The sequence below is a fragment of the Salmo trutta genome, chromosome 22, assembly GCF_901001165.1.
Source record: "Salmo trutta chromosome 22, fSalTru1.1, whole genome shotgun sequence".
Classification (NCBI taxonomy): Eukaryota; Metazoa; Chordata; class Actinopteri; order Salmoniformes; family Salmonidae; genus Salmo; species Salmo trutta.
The window spans coordinates 44,170,299-44,188,875 of NC_042978.1; positions in this window are offsets into that span (position 1 = coordinate 44,170,299).

Sequence of the window (18,577 nt, forward strand, 5' to 3'; positions counted from 1 at the left end):
GTCCAGTGTGTGTCAGTGTGTGGGTAGAGTCCAGTGTGTGGGTAGAGTCCAGTAAGTGTCAGTATGTGGGTAGAGTCCAGTGTGTGTCAGTGTGTGGGTAGAGTCCAGTGTGTGTCAGTGTGTGGGTAGAGTCCAGTGTGTGGGTAGAGTCCAGTGTGTGGGTAGAGTCCAGTATGTGTCAGTGTGTGGGTAGAGTCCAGTGTGTGGGTAGAGTCCAGTGTGTGTCAGTGTGTGGGTAGAGTCCAGTGTGTGGGTAGAGTCCAGTGTGTGGGTAGAGTCCAGTATGTGTCAGTGTGTGGGTAGAGTCCAGTGTATGGGTAGAGTCCAGTATGTGTCAGTGTGTGGGTAGAGTCCAGTGTGTGGGTAGAGTCCAGTGTGTGGGTAGAGTCCAGTATGTGTCAGTGTGTGGGTAGAGTCCAGTGTGTGGGTAGAGTCCAGTGTGTGGGTAGAGTCCAGTATGTGTCAGTGTGTGGGTAGAGTCCAGTATGTGTCAGTGTGTGGGTAGAGTCCAGTGTGTGGGTAGAGTCCAGTGTGTGGGTAGAGTCCAGTGTGTGGGTAGAGTCCAGTGTGTGTATATAGAGTCAGTGAAAGAGAGTTAGTGCAAAAAAGGGTCAATGCAGGTAGTCTGGGTAGCCCTTTGATTAGCCATTTAGCAGTTTTGTTTAGTAAGTAGTCTTAAGGCTTTGTGGTAGAAGCTGTTCAGGGTCCTGTTGGTTCCAGAGTTGCATCGGTACCGCTTGCCATGCGGTTGCAGAGTTAGCATTCTATGGCTTGGTGTCCGGAGTCTTTGTCTATTTTTTGTCTTCCTCTGACACCGCCTGGCATAGAGTTCCTGGATGGCAGGGAGCTCGGCCCCAGTGATGTACTAGGCTGTACTCACCACCCTCTGTAGTGCCTTGCGTTCAGGTGCATTGGAGTTACACTACCAAGCGATAATTGGTTTGATATCACTGGAGAGTAGGGCCTGCAACACAGAGCCTATAGGGACCGCCTCTCCCTCCCCATCTGTCTCACTGTCCGTCTGTCTGTCTGTAGCCGTGAGTTAAAATATAATTGAATAGTCTGAATCCTCAGCGGTGAATGAATGTTCACTAAGTCAATACTCACTGTATCGTTGAGACATCATGCATGACATTAAAACACACTGGGGTTAGGCAGGGTACTATCATCTATAAGGCAATACACACTGGGGTTAGGCAGGGTACTATCATCTATAAGGCAATACACACTGGGGTTAGGCAGGGTACTATCATCTATAAGGCAATACACACTGGGGTTAGGCAGGGTACTATCATCTATAAGGCAATACACACTGGGGTTAGGCAGGGTACTATCATCTATAAGGCAATACACACTGGGGTTAGGCAGGGAACTATCATCTATAAGGCAATACACACTGGGGTTAGGCAGGGTACTATCATCTATAAGGCAATACACACTGGGGTTAGGCAGGGTACTATCATCTATAAGGCAATACACACTGGGGTTAGGCAGGGTACTATCATCTATAAGGCAATACACACTGGGGTTAGGCAGGGTACTATCATCTATAAGGCAATACACACTGGGGTTAGGCAGGGTACTATCATCTATAAGGCAATACACACTGGGGTTAGGCAGGGTACTATCATCTATAAGGCAATACACACTGGGGTTAGGCAGGGTACTATCATCTATAAGGCAATACACACTGGGGTTAGGCAGGGTACTATCATCTATAAGGCAATACACACTGGGGTTAGGCAGGGAACTATCATCTATAAGGCAATACACACTGGGGTTAGGCAGGGTACTATCATCTATAAGGCAATACACACTGGGGTTAGGCAGGGAACTATCATCTATAAGGCAATACACACTGGGGTTAGGCAGGGTACTATCATCTATAAGGCAATACACACTGGGGTTAGGCAGGGTACTATCATCTATAAGGCAATACACACTGGGGTTAGGCAGGGAACTATCATCTATAAGGCAATACACACTGGGGTTAGGCAGGGAACTATCATCTATAAGGCAATACACACTGGGGTTAGGCAGGGTACTATCATCTATAAGGCAATACACACTGGGGTTAGGCAGGGTACGGTACTATCATCTATAAGGCAATACACACTGGGGTTAGGCAGGGTACTATCATCTATAAGGCAATACACACTGGGGTTAGGCAGGGTACTATCATTTATAAGGCAATACACACTGGGGTTAGGCAGGGTACTATCATCTATAAGGCAATACACACTGGGGTTAGGCAGGGAACTATCATCTATAAGGCAATACACACTGGGGTTAGGCAGGGTACTATCATCTATAAGGCAATACACACTGGGGTTAGGCAGGGTACTATCATATATAAGGCAATACACACTGGGGTTAGGCAGGGTACTATCATCTATAAGGCAATACACACTGGGGTTAGGCAGGGTACTATCATCTATAAGGCAATACACACTGGGGTTAGGCAGGGTACTATCATCTATAAGGCAATACACACTGGGGTTAGGCAGGGTACTATCATCTATAAGGCAATACACACTGGGGTTAGGCAGGGTACTATCATCTATAAGGCAATACACACTGGGGTTAGGCAGGGAACTATCATCTATAAGGCAATACACACTGGGGTTAGGCAGGGAACTATCATCTATAAGGCAATACACACTGGGGTTAGGCAGGGTACTATCATCTATAAGGCAATACACACTTGGGTTAGTCAGGGAACTATCATCTATAAGGCAATACACACTGGGGTTAGGCAGGGTACTATCATCTATAAGGCAATACACACTGGGGTTAGGCAGGGTACTATCATCTATAAGGCAATACACACTGGGGTTAGGCAGGGTACTATCATCTATAAGGCAATACACACTGGGGTTAGGCAGGGAACTATCATCTATAAGGCAATACACACTGGGGTTAGGCAGGGTACTATCATCTATAAGGCAATACACACTGGGGTTAGGCAGGGTACGGTACTATCATCTATAAGGCAATACACACTGGGGTTAGGCAGGGTACTATCATCTATAAGGCAATACACACTGGGGTTAGGCAGGGTACTATCATTTATAAGGCAATACACACTGGGGTTAGGCAGGGAACTATCATCTATAAGGCAATACACACTGGGGTTAGGCAGGGTACTATCATCTATAAGGCAATACACACTGGGGTTAGGCAGGGTACTATCATCTATAAGGCAATACACACTGGGGTTAGGCAGGGTACTATCATCTATAAGTCAATACACACTGGGGTTAGGCAGGGTACTATCATCTATAAGGCAATACACACTGGGGTTAGGCAGGGAACTATCATCTATAAGGCAATACACACTGGGGTTAGGCAGGGTACTATCATCTATAAGGCAATACACACTGGGGTTAGGCAGGGAACTATCATCTATAAGGCAATACACACTGGGGTTAGGCAGGGAACTATCATCTATAAGGCAATACACACTGGGGTTAGGCAGGGTAATATCATCTATAAGGCAATACACACTGGGGTTAGGCAGGGTACTATCATCTATAAGGCAATACACACTGGGGTTAGGCAGGGTACTATCATCTATAAGGCAATACACACTGGGGTTAGGCAGGGTACTATCATCTATAAGGCAATACACACTGTGGTTAGGCAGGGTACTATCATCTATAAGGCAATACACACTGGCGTTAGGCAGGGTACTATCATCTATAAGGCAATACACACTGGGGTTAGGCAGGGTACTATCATCTATAAGGCAATACACACTGGGGTTAGGCAGGGTACTATCATCTATAAGGCAATACACACTGGGGTAAGGCAGGGAACTATCATCTATAAGGCAATACACACTGGGGTTAGGCAGGGTACTATCATCTATAAGGCAATACACACTGGGGTTAGGCAGGGAACTATCATCTATAAGGCAATACACACTGGGGTTAGGCAGGGTACTATCATCTATAAGGCAATACACACTGGGGTTAGGCAGGGTACTATCATCTATAAGGCAATACACACTGGGGTTAGGCAGGGAACTATCAATAGGACTATGCCAAATGCCCCTAGAAATGATCAAACAAACTATACCATATAAAGCACTGGGTGGGGAGGTGTTCGGTAGAGCTGGGTCCAAATGGCATTTGCTTTCTTTCAAGCACTTACGGTGCACTTAAATTAACTAGTATCTGAAAGAAAACAAATACTATTTGGAGCCAGGTGAGGTTAAAGTGTTTTTTTAATATTTCAGTTAACCAATGATATTAGGCCATACTTGGCCATGATTACAAACACCTGTGTGTCTCTTGACACTATATAAATGACTCATCTCTCAGTGTTTGTGATGATACCCTGATGAAGACAGCTTAGCTGTCGAAACGTTGGTTATTAAAATTTTTGCATCTGAGCTCTTAGAGTGTGCGGCTTTCCTTTATTTTCTACCATAAAGGATTCTACCTGGAACCATAAAGGATTCTACCTGGAACCATAAAGGATTCTACCTGGAACCATAAAGGAGTCTACCTGGAACCATAAAGGATTCTACCTGGAACCATAAAGGTTTCTACCTGGAACCATAAAGGATTCTACCTGGAACCATAAAGGATTCTACCTGGAACCATCAAGGATTCTACCTGGAACCAAAAGGATTCTACCTGGAACCATAAAGGATTCTACCTGGAACCAAAAGGATTCTACCTGGAACCAAAAGGATTCTACCTGGAACCATAAAGGATTCTACCTGGAACCATAAAGGATTCTACCTGGAACCATAAAGGATTCTACCTGGAACCATAAAGGATTCTACCTGGAACCAAAAGGATTCTACCTGGAATCAAAAGGATTCTACCTGGAACCAAAAAGGATTCTACCTGGAACCATAAAGGATTCTACCTGGAACCAAAAAGGATTCTACCTGGAACCATAAAGGATTCTACCTGGAACCATAAAGGATTCTACCTGGAACCATAAAGGATTCTACCTGGAACCATAAAGGATTCTACCTGGAACCATAAAGGATTCTACCTGGAACCAAAAGGATTCTACCTGGAACCAAAAGGATTCTACCTGGAACCATAAAGGATTCTACCTGGAACCAAAAGGATTCTACCTGGAACCAAAAAGGATTCTACCTGGAACCATAAAGGATTCTACCTGGAACCAAAAAGGATTCTACCTGGAACCATAAAGGATTCTACCTGGAACCAAAGGATTCTACCTGGAACCATAAAGGATTCTACCTGGAACCATAAAGGTTTCTACCTGGAACCATAAAGGATTCTACCTGGAACCAAAGGATTCTACCTGGAACCATAAAGGATTCTACCTGGAACCATAAAGGATTCTACCTGGAACCATAAAGGATTCTACCTGGAACCAAAAAGGATTCTACCTGGAACCATAAAGGATTCTACCTGGAACCAAAAAGGATTCTACCTGGAACCATAAAGGATTCTACCTGGAACCATAAAGGTTTCTACCTGGAACCATAAAGGATTCTACCTGGAACCATAAAGGATTCTACCTCAAATCAAAATCAAATCAAATTTATTTATATAGCCCTTCGTATATCAGCTGAAATCTCAAAGTGCTGTACAGAAACCCAGCCTAAAACCCCAAACAGTAAGCAATGCATGTGAAAGAGGCACGGTGGCTAGGAAAAACTCCCTAGGAAAAACTCCCTAGAAAGGCCAAAAACCTAAGAAGAAACCTAGAGAGGAACCATGCTATGAGGGGTGGCCAGTCCTCTTCTGGCTGTGCCGGGTGGATATTATAACAGAACATAGTCAAGATGTTAAAATGTTCATAAATGACCAGCATGGTCAAATAATAATAATCATTGTAGTTGTCGAGGGTGCAACAAGCACGTCCGGTGAACAGGTCAGGGTTCCGTAGCCGCAGGCAGAACAGTTGAAACTGGAGCAGCAGCATGGCTAGGTGGACTGGGGACAGCAAGGAGTCATCATGCCAGGTAGTCCCGAGGCATGGTCCTAGGGCTCAGGTCCTCCGAGAGAAAGAAAGAAAGAGAGAAAGAGAGAATTAGAGAGAGCATATTTAAATTCACACAGGACACCGGATAAGACAAGAGAATACTCCAGATGAAACAGACTGACCCTAGCCCCCCGGCACATAAACTACTGCAGCATAAATACTGGAGGCTGAGACAGGAGGGATCAGAAGACACTGTGGCCCCATCCGATGATACCCCCGGACAGGGCCAAACAGGCAGGATATAACCCCACCCACTTTCCCAAAGCACAGCCCCCACACCACTAGAGGGATGTCTACAACCACCAACTTACCGTCCGAAGACAAGGCCGAGTATAGCCCACAAAATCTCCGCCATGGCACAACCCAAGGGGGGGGCGCCAACCCAGACAGGAAGACCACGTCAGTGACTCAACACACTCAAGTGACGCACCCCTCCCATGGACGGCATGGAAGAACACCAGTAAGTCAGTGACTCAGCCCCTGTAATAGGGTTAGAGGCAGAGAATCCCAGTGGAAAGAGGGGAACCGGCAAGGCAGAGACAGCAAGGGCGGTTCGTTGCTCCAGCCTTTCCGTTCACCTTCACACTCCTGGGCCAGACTACACTTAATCATAGGACCTACTGAAGAGATAAGTCTTCAGTAAAGACTTAAAGGTTGAGACTGAGTCTGCGTCTCTCACATGGGTAGGCAGACTATTCCATAGAAATGGAGCTCTATAGGAGAAAGCCCTACCTCCAGCCGTTTGCTTAGAAATTCTAGGGACAATTAGGAGGCCTGCGTCTTGTGACCGTAGCGTCCGTGTAGGTATGTACGGCAGGACCAAATCGGAAAGATAGGTAGGATCAAGCCCATGTAATGCTTTGTAGGTTAGCAGTAAAACCTTGAAATCAGCCCTTGCCTTAACAGGAAGCCAGTGTAGGGAGGCTAGCCCTGGAGTAATATGATCAAATTTTTTGGTTCTAGTCAGGATTCTAGCAGCCGTATTTAGCACTAACTGAAGTTTGTTTAGTGCTTTATTCTACCTGGAACCATAAAGGATTCTACCTGGAACCATAAAGGATTCTACCTGGAACCAAAAAGGATTCTACCTGGAACAAAAATGATTCTACCTGGAACCATAAAGGATTCTACCTGGAACAAAAAGGATTCTACCTGGAACCATAAAGGATTCTACCTGGAACCAAAAGGATTCTACCTGGAACCATAAAGGATTCTACCTGGAACCATAAAGGATTCTACCTGGAACCATAAAGGATTCTACCTGGAACCATAAAGGATTCTACCTGGAACCATAAAGGATTCTACCTGGAACCATAAAGGATTCTACCTGGAAATATAAAGGATTCTACTATGGGGACAGCCGATTAGATTAGATGTTTATTTAGTCACATGCACAGAGACGTAGATGTAATTGCAGGGTAAAGTGACATTCTTAAGCTCCGAGCTCTAGCAGTGCAGGGGCGAATGAAACAATACAAAATAATAATAAAATAAAAATGAATATATACGTGTTTACAACTGTGACAATGATAAATATAAATGTCCATTGGTGTGTGGGCAGGGTAATTGACCGTTGAAAACAGAAAAAAATGTACTGCCCCGCGTCTGAGTGATGGAAGCGAGGAGAGCAGGCCGTGGCTCAGGAGGCTGAGGTCCCTGATGATCTGCATGGCCTTCCTGTGACACCAGGTGTTGTAGGGTGTCCTGCAGGGCAGGCAGTAGGCACCCAAATGTTGCGCTCGGCTGAGCATACCACCGGCTTGCGGTCAGCAGCGGTGGAGCTGCCATACCAGGCTGTGATGCAGCCTGACAGTATGCTCTCAAAGGTGTTCCTGTAGAACACAGAGCCCTCAGGGACAGGGTGAATGTCTTCAGCCTCCTGAGTTTGAAGAGTCGCTGTCGTGCCATCTTCACCACGGTGTCCGTGTAGTTTGACCATTTCAGCTCCTTGAAGATGTGTACGCCAGTGTCTCGACGTGGCCCTATTGATGAGGATGGTGGCGTGCCCAGCCTGGTTCTTCCTGAAGTCCACAATCAGCTCCTTTGTTTTGCTGACGTTGAGGGAGTTAATATGTGAATAACTCACGTCAGAGAGTTAGATAAGATGCATGCATAATCCTTTACTCAGGTATAACATGTTACAGGGCACAACATCCTCTTCAGACACTCATTATGCACCTGTTTATCTATCCTAGACAGGTGACCCACTAGCACCATCTCTGGGTTGGCAGTATGCCCATTATCTCAGCATCTTCCATTTCATATAGAATTAGCTCGAGTGCTTCATACAATTTTAACACCACTGTGAAAATATCTATTTACAACCTTAACACCTTTTCTTTCTTTCATTTAAAAAATGTCTATATATAAAAACAACAAGTTCATTATCCATTTCTTAAGGGGCATACTCCCCGTACCACAGGGGCGGTCTTATGTTAGCCCTTGTCCTATTGTGGCGCACTGGTAGCATATTGGGGACCTCTGGGATGTCGGGCACCTCTGGGAGCCCCAGGGCCTCTCCTTCATCTTCCACATCCTCCTGAAATGGAGGAGGCACGGTCAGCAGAGATAACTGCCCTGGTGTGGTCTTCCCCGTCTCCTCATTATGTGTCCTGCCCACACCATCCAGAGGATGTCTTCCCATGTGTCCTTCCTGTGCTCTGTGCTCTCCTGAACTGGGCATATGTATTTCCGGTTCCGTCCACACTTTCAGCCCTTTACTTCCACTTCATATGACCTTGCGCTGATGTGCCCTATGTATGTGTCTCCATGTGGCATCCCTGGCGTGAGGTGACAGGAGCACTCTGACAGCTTGGCCTTGTTTTATTACAGGCAGATTTCTTGCATGTCATAGTAATGTTTTCACTTGTCCTGACGTGCACGCTTGTGTGCCTGAACATCCCCAATGACCTTTGGTGTGAGGAGCTTGGGAACTGTTGGCAACAGAGAGCGGGTGCATTAAGCGCTGTACAGGACTACTGCTGAAGCCCTCTGTGGGAGTATTTCTCCATGCCAAAATGGCTTGCCACACATCTGTGCCTTCCTGCATAGCCTTTGTGATGAGAGTCTTAGCTACACTATATCGGCAAGTATATGGACAACAGCTCGTCGAACATCTCATTCCAAAATCATGGGCATTAATATGGAGTTGGTCCCTCCTTTTGCTGCTATAACAGCCTCCCCTCTTCTGGGAAGGCTTTCCACAAGATGTTGGAACATTGCTGCGGGGACTTACTTCCATTCAGCCACAAGAGCATTAGTGAGGTCGGGACTGATGTTGGGCGATTAGGCCTGGCTCGCAGTCGGCGTTCCAATTCATCCTAAAGGTGGGATGGGGTTGAGGTCAGGGCTTTGTGCAGGCCAGTCAAGTTCTTCCACACCGATCTCAGCAAACCATTTCTGTATGGACCTCGCTTTGTGCATGGGGGCATTGTCATGCTGAAACAGGAAAGGGCCTTCTCCAAACTGTTGCCACAAAGTTGGAAACACAGAATCGTCCAGAATGTAATTGTATGCTGTAGATTTAAGATTTCCCCTCACTGGAACTAAGGGGCTTAGCCCGAACCATGAAAAACAGCCCCAGACCATTATTCCTCGTCCACCAAACTTTACAGTTGGCACTATGCATTGGGGCAGGTAGCGTTCTCCTGGTATCCGCCAAACCCAGATATGTCCGTCAAACTGCCAAATGGTGAAGCGTGATTCATCACTCCAGAGAACGCGTTTCCACTGCTCCAGAGTCCAATGGCAGCGATCTTTACACCACTCCAGCCGACGCTTGGCATTGCGCATGATGAGCTTAGGCTTGTGTGCGGCTACTCGGCCATGGAAACCCATTTCATGAAGCTCCCGACAAAAAGTTATTGTGCTGACATTGCTTCCAGAGGCAGTTTAGAAATTGGTAGTGAGTGTTGCAAACGAGGACAGAGAATTCTTACGTGCTACGCGCTTCAGCACTTGACGGTCCCTTTCTGTGAGCTTGTGTGGCCTACCACTTAGCGGCTGAGCCGTTGATGCTCTTAGATGTTTCCACTTCACAATAACAGCACTTACAGTTGACCCGGCAGTTCTAGCAGGGCAGACATTTGATGAACTGACTTGTTGGAAAGGTGGTGTCCTATGACAGTGCCACGTTGAAAGTCACTGAGCTCTTCAGTAAGGCCATTCTACTGCCAATGTTTGTCTATGGTGATTGCATGGCTGTGTGCTCGATTTTATACACCTGTATAAAATTAGCTGAAATAGCCAAATCCACTAATTTGAAGTAGTATCCACATACTTTTGAATATACACTGCTCAAAAAAATAAAGTGAACATTTAAAAAACACAATGTAACTCCAAGTCAATCACACTTCTGTGAAATCAAACTGTCCACTTAGGAAGCAACACTGATTGACAATAAATTTCACATGCTGTTGTGCAAATGGAATAGACAACAGGTGGAAATTATAGGCAATTAGGAAGACACCCCCAATAAAGGAGTGGTTCTGCAGGTGGGGACCACAGACCACTTCTCAGTTCCTATGCTTCCTGGCTGATGTTTTGGTAACTTTTGAATGCTGGCGGTGCTTTCACTCTAGTGGTAGCATGAGACGGAGTCTACAACCCACACAAGTGGCTCAGGTAGTGCAGCTCATCCAGGATGGCACATCAATGCGAGCTGTGGCAAGAAGGTTTGCTGTGTCTGTCAGCGTAGTGTCCAGAGCATGGAGGCGCTACCAGGAGACAGGCCAGTACATCAGGAGACGTGGAGGAGGTCGTAGGAGGGCAACAACCCAGCAGCAGGACCGCTACCTCCGCCTTTGCGCAAGGAGGAGCGCTGCCAGAGCCCTGCAAAATGACCTCCAACAGGCCACAAATGTGCATGTGTCTGCTCAAACGGTCAGAAACAGACTCCATGAGGGTGGTATGAGGGCCCGACGTCCACAGGTGAGGGTTGTGCTTACAGCCCAACACCGTGCAGGACGTTTGGCATTTGCCAGAGAACACCAAGATTGGCAAATTCGCCACTGGCGCCCTGTGCTCTTCACAGATTAAAGCAGGTTCACACTGAGCACATGTGACAGACGTGACAGTGTCTGGAGACGCCGTGGAGAACGTTCTGCTGCCTGCAACATCCTCCAGCATGACCGGTTTGGCGGTGGGTCAGTCATGGTGTGGGGTGGCATTTCATTGGGGGGCCGCACAGCCCTCCATGTGCTCGCCAGAGGTAGCCTGACTGCCATTAGGTACCGAGATGAGATCCTCAGACCCCTTGTGAGACCATATGCTGGTGCGGTTGGCCCTGGGTTCCTCCTAATGCAAGACAATGCTAGACCTCATGTGGCTGGAGTGGGTCAGCAGTTCCTGCAAGAGGAAGTCATTGATGCTATGGACTGGCCCGCCCGTTCCCCAGACCTGAATCCAATTGAGCACATCTGGGACATCATGTCTCGCTCCATCCAGCAACGCCACGTTGCACCACAGACTGTCCAGGAGTTGGCGGATGCTTTAGTCCAGGTCTGGGAGGAGATCCCTCAGGAGACCATACGCCACCTCATCAGGAGCATGCCCAGGCATTGTAGGGAGGTCATACAGGCACGTGGAGGCCACACACACTACTGAGCCTCATTTTGACTTGTTTTAAGGACATTACATCAAAGTTGGATCAGCCTATAGTGTGGTTTTCCACTTTAATTTTGAGTGTGACTCCAAATCCAGACCTCCATGGGTTGATAAATTGGATTTCCATTGATTATTTTTGTGTGATTTTGTTGTCAGCACATTCAACTATGTAAAGAAAAAAGTATTTAATAAGATTATTTCTTTCATTCAGATCTAGGATGTGTTGTTTAAGTGTTCCCTTTATTTTTTTGAGCAGTATATATATATATAATGTATTTTCACTGCTGACTCAACCTTGCCATTACTCTGACTGTGGTAGAATGAGGAGGTCACGAGAGATTTCCCAGGCTTTTGAAAAAAAGCAAAGTCTTGACTCTGTGGACCATGATCCGTAACTACACCACTATGAGGTATGCCATATCTGCTAAACTGCTGCTTACAACAGTCGAAGATGCAAGCCGCTGTTGTGTTAATCACTTTCTCCACCTCCCAAAAATCGGAATACTAGTCCACTATAATCAGAAAAGGAACGCTCTTGACAGTGAACAGATCCGTTTCCAGATCCGTGTCTCTGTATGTCCAGCAGTCCCTAACCAGGTTGGGCAAACTCTTTCTTGTGTCCGGCCAGACTCTTAGGATAAAAGACTGAAGCATTGTACTCTGCTGAATGAGCTTTGCTAGCATCCCGTGTCTGCGAGGAGATGTTTGTATCAGTGGCATGGTTCACATCTTCAACCTCAGCCTGTAGAGCATATACTGTCTCATTTGTCTGATATTGCGGGTGACTAGTTGTCGGTAGTGATGCTCTAGACAAGAAATCTGCAATGTGAAACTCTGTTCCTTTCTTGTATACTACCTGTAGTTGATAACGCTGAAGCTTTAGCATCATCCATTGAAGTGGCTTCTGGGAAGACAGAAGAGTTTTTTTTAAAGATAACCTCAAGTGGTTTGTGGTCAGTGTGCACCGTGTTAAAGTCCCTACCATGAAGGTATTGATCAAAACGGTCACATCTTAACACTATGGCTAGCTACTCAGTTTGGGATATCCTTGCTCTGTAGGTGTCAATGTCCTCGAAGCAAATGCAATGGGCTGCCCCTTCTGCAGGAGTGCTACCCCTAGGCCTTTGTCACTTGCATCACATTGTAGGGTCACTTCCTCAGAGATGTCATAGTATTTCAGCATTGGTTGGTTGCTTACCAATTTCTTGATTTGCTCCTGTGCAGCATCACGTTGAGGAAGCCACGCCCAAAGAGCATCTTTATCGGTCAGCCAACGCAACGGCTCACATACATCAGACAGATGAGGTGGGAATTTGGGAAAGTCATTTACAAAACCAAGCAGTCGCTGCACTGCTTTTTGCATCTGTAGGTGGCAGCATTTACTGTACTGCCTCCACCTTCTTGGGGTCTGGCTTCAGGCCTTCAGCTGTCAAAAGATGTCCCATGAATGTAATACTTGTGAGCCTGAGCTTAACTTTGTCTTTATTCAGCTTTAGATTCAACTCCCTTTGCTCTTTGTAAGAGCTGAGTCAGGTTGTGGTCATGGTCCTGTACTGTTTCTGTGGTCATGGTCCTGTACTGTTTCTGTGGTCATGGTCCTGTACTGCTTCTGTGGTCATGGTCCTGTACTGCTTCTGTGGTCATGGTCCTGTACTGCTTCTGTGGTCATGGTCCTGTACTGCTTCTGTGGTCATGGTCCTGTACTGCTTCTGTGGTCATGGTCCTGTACTGCTTCTGTGGTCATGGTCCTGTACTGTTTCTGTGGTCATGGTCCTGTACTGTTTCTGTGGTCATGGTCCTGTACTGTTTCTGTGGTCATGGTCCTGTACTGTTTCTGTGGTCATGGTCCTGTACTGTTTCTGTGGTCATGGTCCTGTACTGTTTCTGTGGTCATGGTCCTGTACTGCTTCTGTGGTCATGGTCCTGTACTGCTTCTGTGGTCATGGTCCTGTACTGCTTCTGTGGTCATGGTCCTGTACTGCTTCTGTGGTCATGGTCCTGTACTGCTTCTGTGGTCATGGTCCTGTACTGCTTCTGTGGTCATGGTCCTGTACTGCTTCTGTGGTCATGGTCCTGTACTGTTTCTGTGGTCATGGTCCTGTACTGTTTCTGTGGTCATGGTCCTGTACTGTTTCTGTGGTCATGGTCCTGTACTGTTTCTGTGGTCATGGTCCTGTACTGTTTCTGTGGTCATGGTCCTGTACTGTTTCTGTGGTCATGGTCCTGTACTGTTTCTGTGGTCATGGTCCTGTACTGCTTCTGTGGTCATGGTCCTGTACTGTTTCTGTGGTCATGGTCCTGTACGGTTTCTGTGGTCATGGTCCTGTACTGCTTCTGTGGTCATGGTCCTGTACTGTTTCTGTGGTCATGGTCCTGTACTGCTTCTGTGGTCATGTTCCTGTACTGTTTCTGTGGTCATGGTCCTGTACTGCTTCTGTGGTCATGGTCCTGTACTGCTTCTGTGGTCATGGTCCTGTACTGTTTCTGTGGTCATGGTCCTGTACTGTTTCTGTGGTCATGGTCCTGTACTGTTTCTGTGGTCATGGTCCTGTACTGCTTCTGTGGTCATGGTCCTGTACTGCTTCTGTGGTCATGTTCCTGTACTGTTTCTGTGGTCATGGTCCTGTACTGTTTCTGTGGTCATGGTCCTGTACTGTTTCTGTGGTCATGGTCCTGTACTGCTTCTGTGGTCATGGTCCTGTACTGTTTCTGTGGTCATGGTCCTGTACTGTTTCTGTGGTCATGGTCCTGTACTGCTTCTGTGGTCATGGTCCTGTACTGTTTCTGTGGTCATGGTCCTGTACTGTTTCTGTGGTCATGGTCCTGTACTGCTTCTGTGGTCCTGTTCCTGTACTGTTTCTGTGGTCATGGTCCTGTACTGCTTCTGTGGTCATGTTCCTGTACTGTTTCTGTGGTCATGGTCCTGTACTGCTTCTGTGGTCATGGTCCTGTACTGCTTCTGTGGTCATGGTCCTGTACTGTTTCTGTGGTCATGGTCCTGTACTGTTTCTGTGGTCATGGTCCTGTACTGTTTCTGTTGTCATGGTCCTGTACTGCTTCTGTGGTCATGTTCCTGTACTGTTTCTGTGGTCATGGTCCTGTACTGTTTCTGTGGTCATGGTCCTGTACTGTTTCTGTGGTCATGGTCCTGTACTGTTTCTGTGGTCATGGTCCTGTACTGTTTCTGTAGTCATGGTCCTGTACTGCACCACAGCCGTATACCAGGATGTCATCAGCTATGGCGCTTATTCCTGTCAGTCCCTGAGGTGCATCATGTTGCCTTGGCTGATATTCTTCTGCAGCTGGTTACACTCCAAAAGGTAGCCTTTTCCACCGGTATCTCCCCTTGGGGATCCAAAATGTGGTGAGGTAACTGTTTTTTTCATCTAAACGTACCTGCCAGTAACCATTTTGTGTATCCATAACAGAAAAGATTTTCGCTTTTTCAAGGCTTGGCAGTATCTCTTCAATGGTAGGTATTTAGTAATGTGCCCTTCATAGGACTTTGTTCAGGGCACTTTGATTGAGGCAGACTCTTATTTTGCAATGTTTTCCACCACAGCCATGTTGCTTATCCACTTAGTAGGTTTGGTGACCTTCATAATGACACCCTGTTGGAATAAACAGCCTTTAGTATCTTTTCTTTCAGTGGAATGGGGATTTGACAGGTAAACTGTTGAACTGGTCTGATAGACTCATCCATCACCATGTGGACCTCACCTGGTCCCCATCCCTTCAAAAACATCCTCAAACTGTTTCAGTATTGCCTCTGAGGACCTTTAGTGTTTCTTTGGTGCTGACATGATGAACGACATGCTGGTGGTTGAGCTGCAGCAGGTTGAGCTTTTCACACGTTTCTGCTGAAAGGAAAGGCTTTTGCAAGGTTTTCACCATTTGGAATTTTAGCACATATGTTTCCCCTTCATGATTTGCTCGTGGTTCACACTCCCCTACTGGTGTATTAACCGAGCCATCGTACAGCCTTAGCCTTGCCTTGCTTGGTTGTAGCTTTGTATCTCCATCCTACATTACTTGTATAAGGTCTCTGTCGCTGAGTATATTAACAGTTCAGCCACTGTCCAGCTGGCATTTGATAGTGCTGCTTGGATCATAATCACAGTTATCACATGTTAGTGGGGCAAGCTTTAAGTTTGTGAACCATTTATCTTTGCCACTTTGAGTATAATTTACATTTGTCATGTTGTTTTCCTTGCACCATGCCGTCAGAGTACCTACCTCCTCCTTGTAGGCCGTCTCGCAGTTGTTGGTAATCAGGCCTAATACTGTCGTGTGGCAGAGAACTTGATGATGGAGTTGGAATTGTGTGAGGCCACGCAATCGTTGGTATAGAGGGAGTACAGGAGGGGACAGCGGGCGCACCGCGGTGAGGTCCCCTGTTGAGGATCAGTATGGAGGAGCTAATGTTGCCTACCTCGGCCCGTGAGGAAGTCCAGGACCCAGTTGCATAGGGAGGAGTTCAGTCCCAGGGCTGTGAGCTTTGTGATGAACTTAGAGGGCACTATGTTATTGAAGGCCGAGCTGTAGTCGATGAACAGCATCCTCACATGCATTCCTCTTGTCCAGGTGGGTGAGGGCAGTGTGCAGGGCAATGGTGATTGCGTCGTCAGTGGATCTGTCGGGGCGGTAAGGCAAATTGGACAAGGTCGAGTGTGTCGGGGACAGAGGAGGTGATAAGGTCTTTGACGAGCCCCTCGAAGCCCTTCATGATGAGGGAAGTGAGTGCTACTGGTCGGTGGTCATTCAGTTCAGTTACTTTCCCTTTCTTGGGCACGGGGATGACAGTGGGCGTCATGAAGCAGGTGGGGATAACGGCCTGAGCTATAGAGAGTGTGTGTGTGTCAGTGCCACTCATACATCATGCAGGTCGTTAGTAGAGGATCAGCCTGGACCTTTGGCTGCGGCACCACCAAGCACCACGGACCGCTGCCCGGCTCTGTCACTCAGAACACTACTAACCTGCTTTATCTACCTCCGGCCCCACTGCCTCAGTCACACACACATCTTCTCTGCCGTCCTGGTTACCTAATGAATAATGGATGAAGCTGAGCTCAGCGTTCAGTTATTAATGGGGCTGAAAAACACAGTCATACTGCTCTGACAGTCATACTGCTCTGACAGTCATACTGCTCTGACAGTCATACTGCTCTGACAGTCATACTGCTCTGACAGACACTGCTCTGACCGTCATACTGCTCTGACAGTCATACTGCTCTGACATACATACTGTTCTGACAGACATACTGCTCTGACAGTCATACTGCTATGACAGACATACTGCTCTGACAGTCATACTGCTCTGACAGTCATACTGCTCTGACAGTCATACTGCTCTGACAGACATACTGCTCTGACAGTCATACTGCTCTGACAGAAATACTGCTCTGACCGTCATACTGCTCTGACCGTCATACTGCTCTGACAGACATACTGCTCTGACAGTCATACTGCTCTGACAGACATACTGCTCTGACAGACATACTGCTCTGACAGTCATACTGCTCTGACAGACATACTGCTCTGACAGTCATACTGCTGACAGACATACTGCTCTGAGAATCATACTGCTCTGACAGTCATACTGCTCTGACCGTCATACTGCTCTGACAGTCATACTGCTCTGACAGTCATACTGCTCTGTCAGTCATACTGCTCTGACAATCATACTGCTGACAGTCATACTGCTCTGACAGTCATACTGCTCTGACCGTCATACTGCTCTGACAATCATACTGCTCTGACAATCATACTGCTCTGACAATCATACTGCTGACAGACATACTGCTCTGACAATCATACTGCTCTGACAATCATACTGCTGACAGACATACTGCTCTGACAATCATACTGCTCTGACAATCATACTGCTCTGACAGTCATACTGCTCTGACAGTCATACTGCTCTGACAGACATACTGCTCTGACCGACATACTGCTCTGACAGTCATACTGCTCTGACAGACATACTGCTCTGACAGTCATACTGCTCTGACAGACATACTGCTCTGACAGACATACTGCTCTGACCGTCATACTGCTCTGACAGACATACTGCTCTGACAGTCATACTGCTCTGACAGACATACTGCTCTGACAGTCATACTGCTCTGACAGACATACTGCTCTGACAGTCATACTGCTCTGACAGTCATACTGCTCTGACAGACAAACTGCTCTGACAGTCATACTGCTCTGACCGTCATACTGCTCTGACAGTCATACTGCTCTGACAGACATACTGCTCTGACAGTCATACTGCTCTGACAGTCATACTGCTCTGACCGACATACTGCTCTGACAGTCATACTGCTCTGACAGACATACTGCTCTGACAGTCATACTGCTCTGACAATCATACTGCTCTGACAGTCATACTGCTGACAGTCATACTGCTGACAGTCATACTGCTCTGACAGTCATACTGCTCTGACCGTCATACTGCTCTGACAGTCATACTGCTCTGACAGTCATACTGCTCTGACAGACATACTGCTCTGACAGACATACTGCTCTGACAGACATACTGCTCTGACCGTCATACTGCTCGTCATACTGCTCTGACAGACATACTGCTCTGACTGTCATACTGCTCTGACAGTCATACTGCTGACAGACATACTGCTCTGAGAGTCATACTGCTCTGATAGTCATACTGCTCTGACAGTCATACTGCTCGTCATACTGCTCTGACCGTCATACTGCTCTGACAGTCATACTGCTCGTCATACTGCTCTGACAGACATACTGCTCTGACTGTCACACTGCTCTGACAGTCATACTGCTCTGACAGTCATACTGCTCTGACAGTCATACTGCTCGTCATACTGCTCTGACAGACATACTGCTGACAGACATACTGCTCTGACCGTCATACTGCTCTGACAGACATACTGCTCTGACCGTCATACTGCTCTGACCGTCATACTGCTCTGACAGTCATACTGCTCTGACAGTCATACTGCTGACAGACATACTG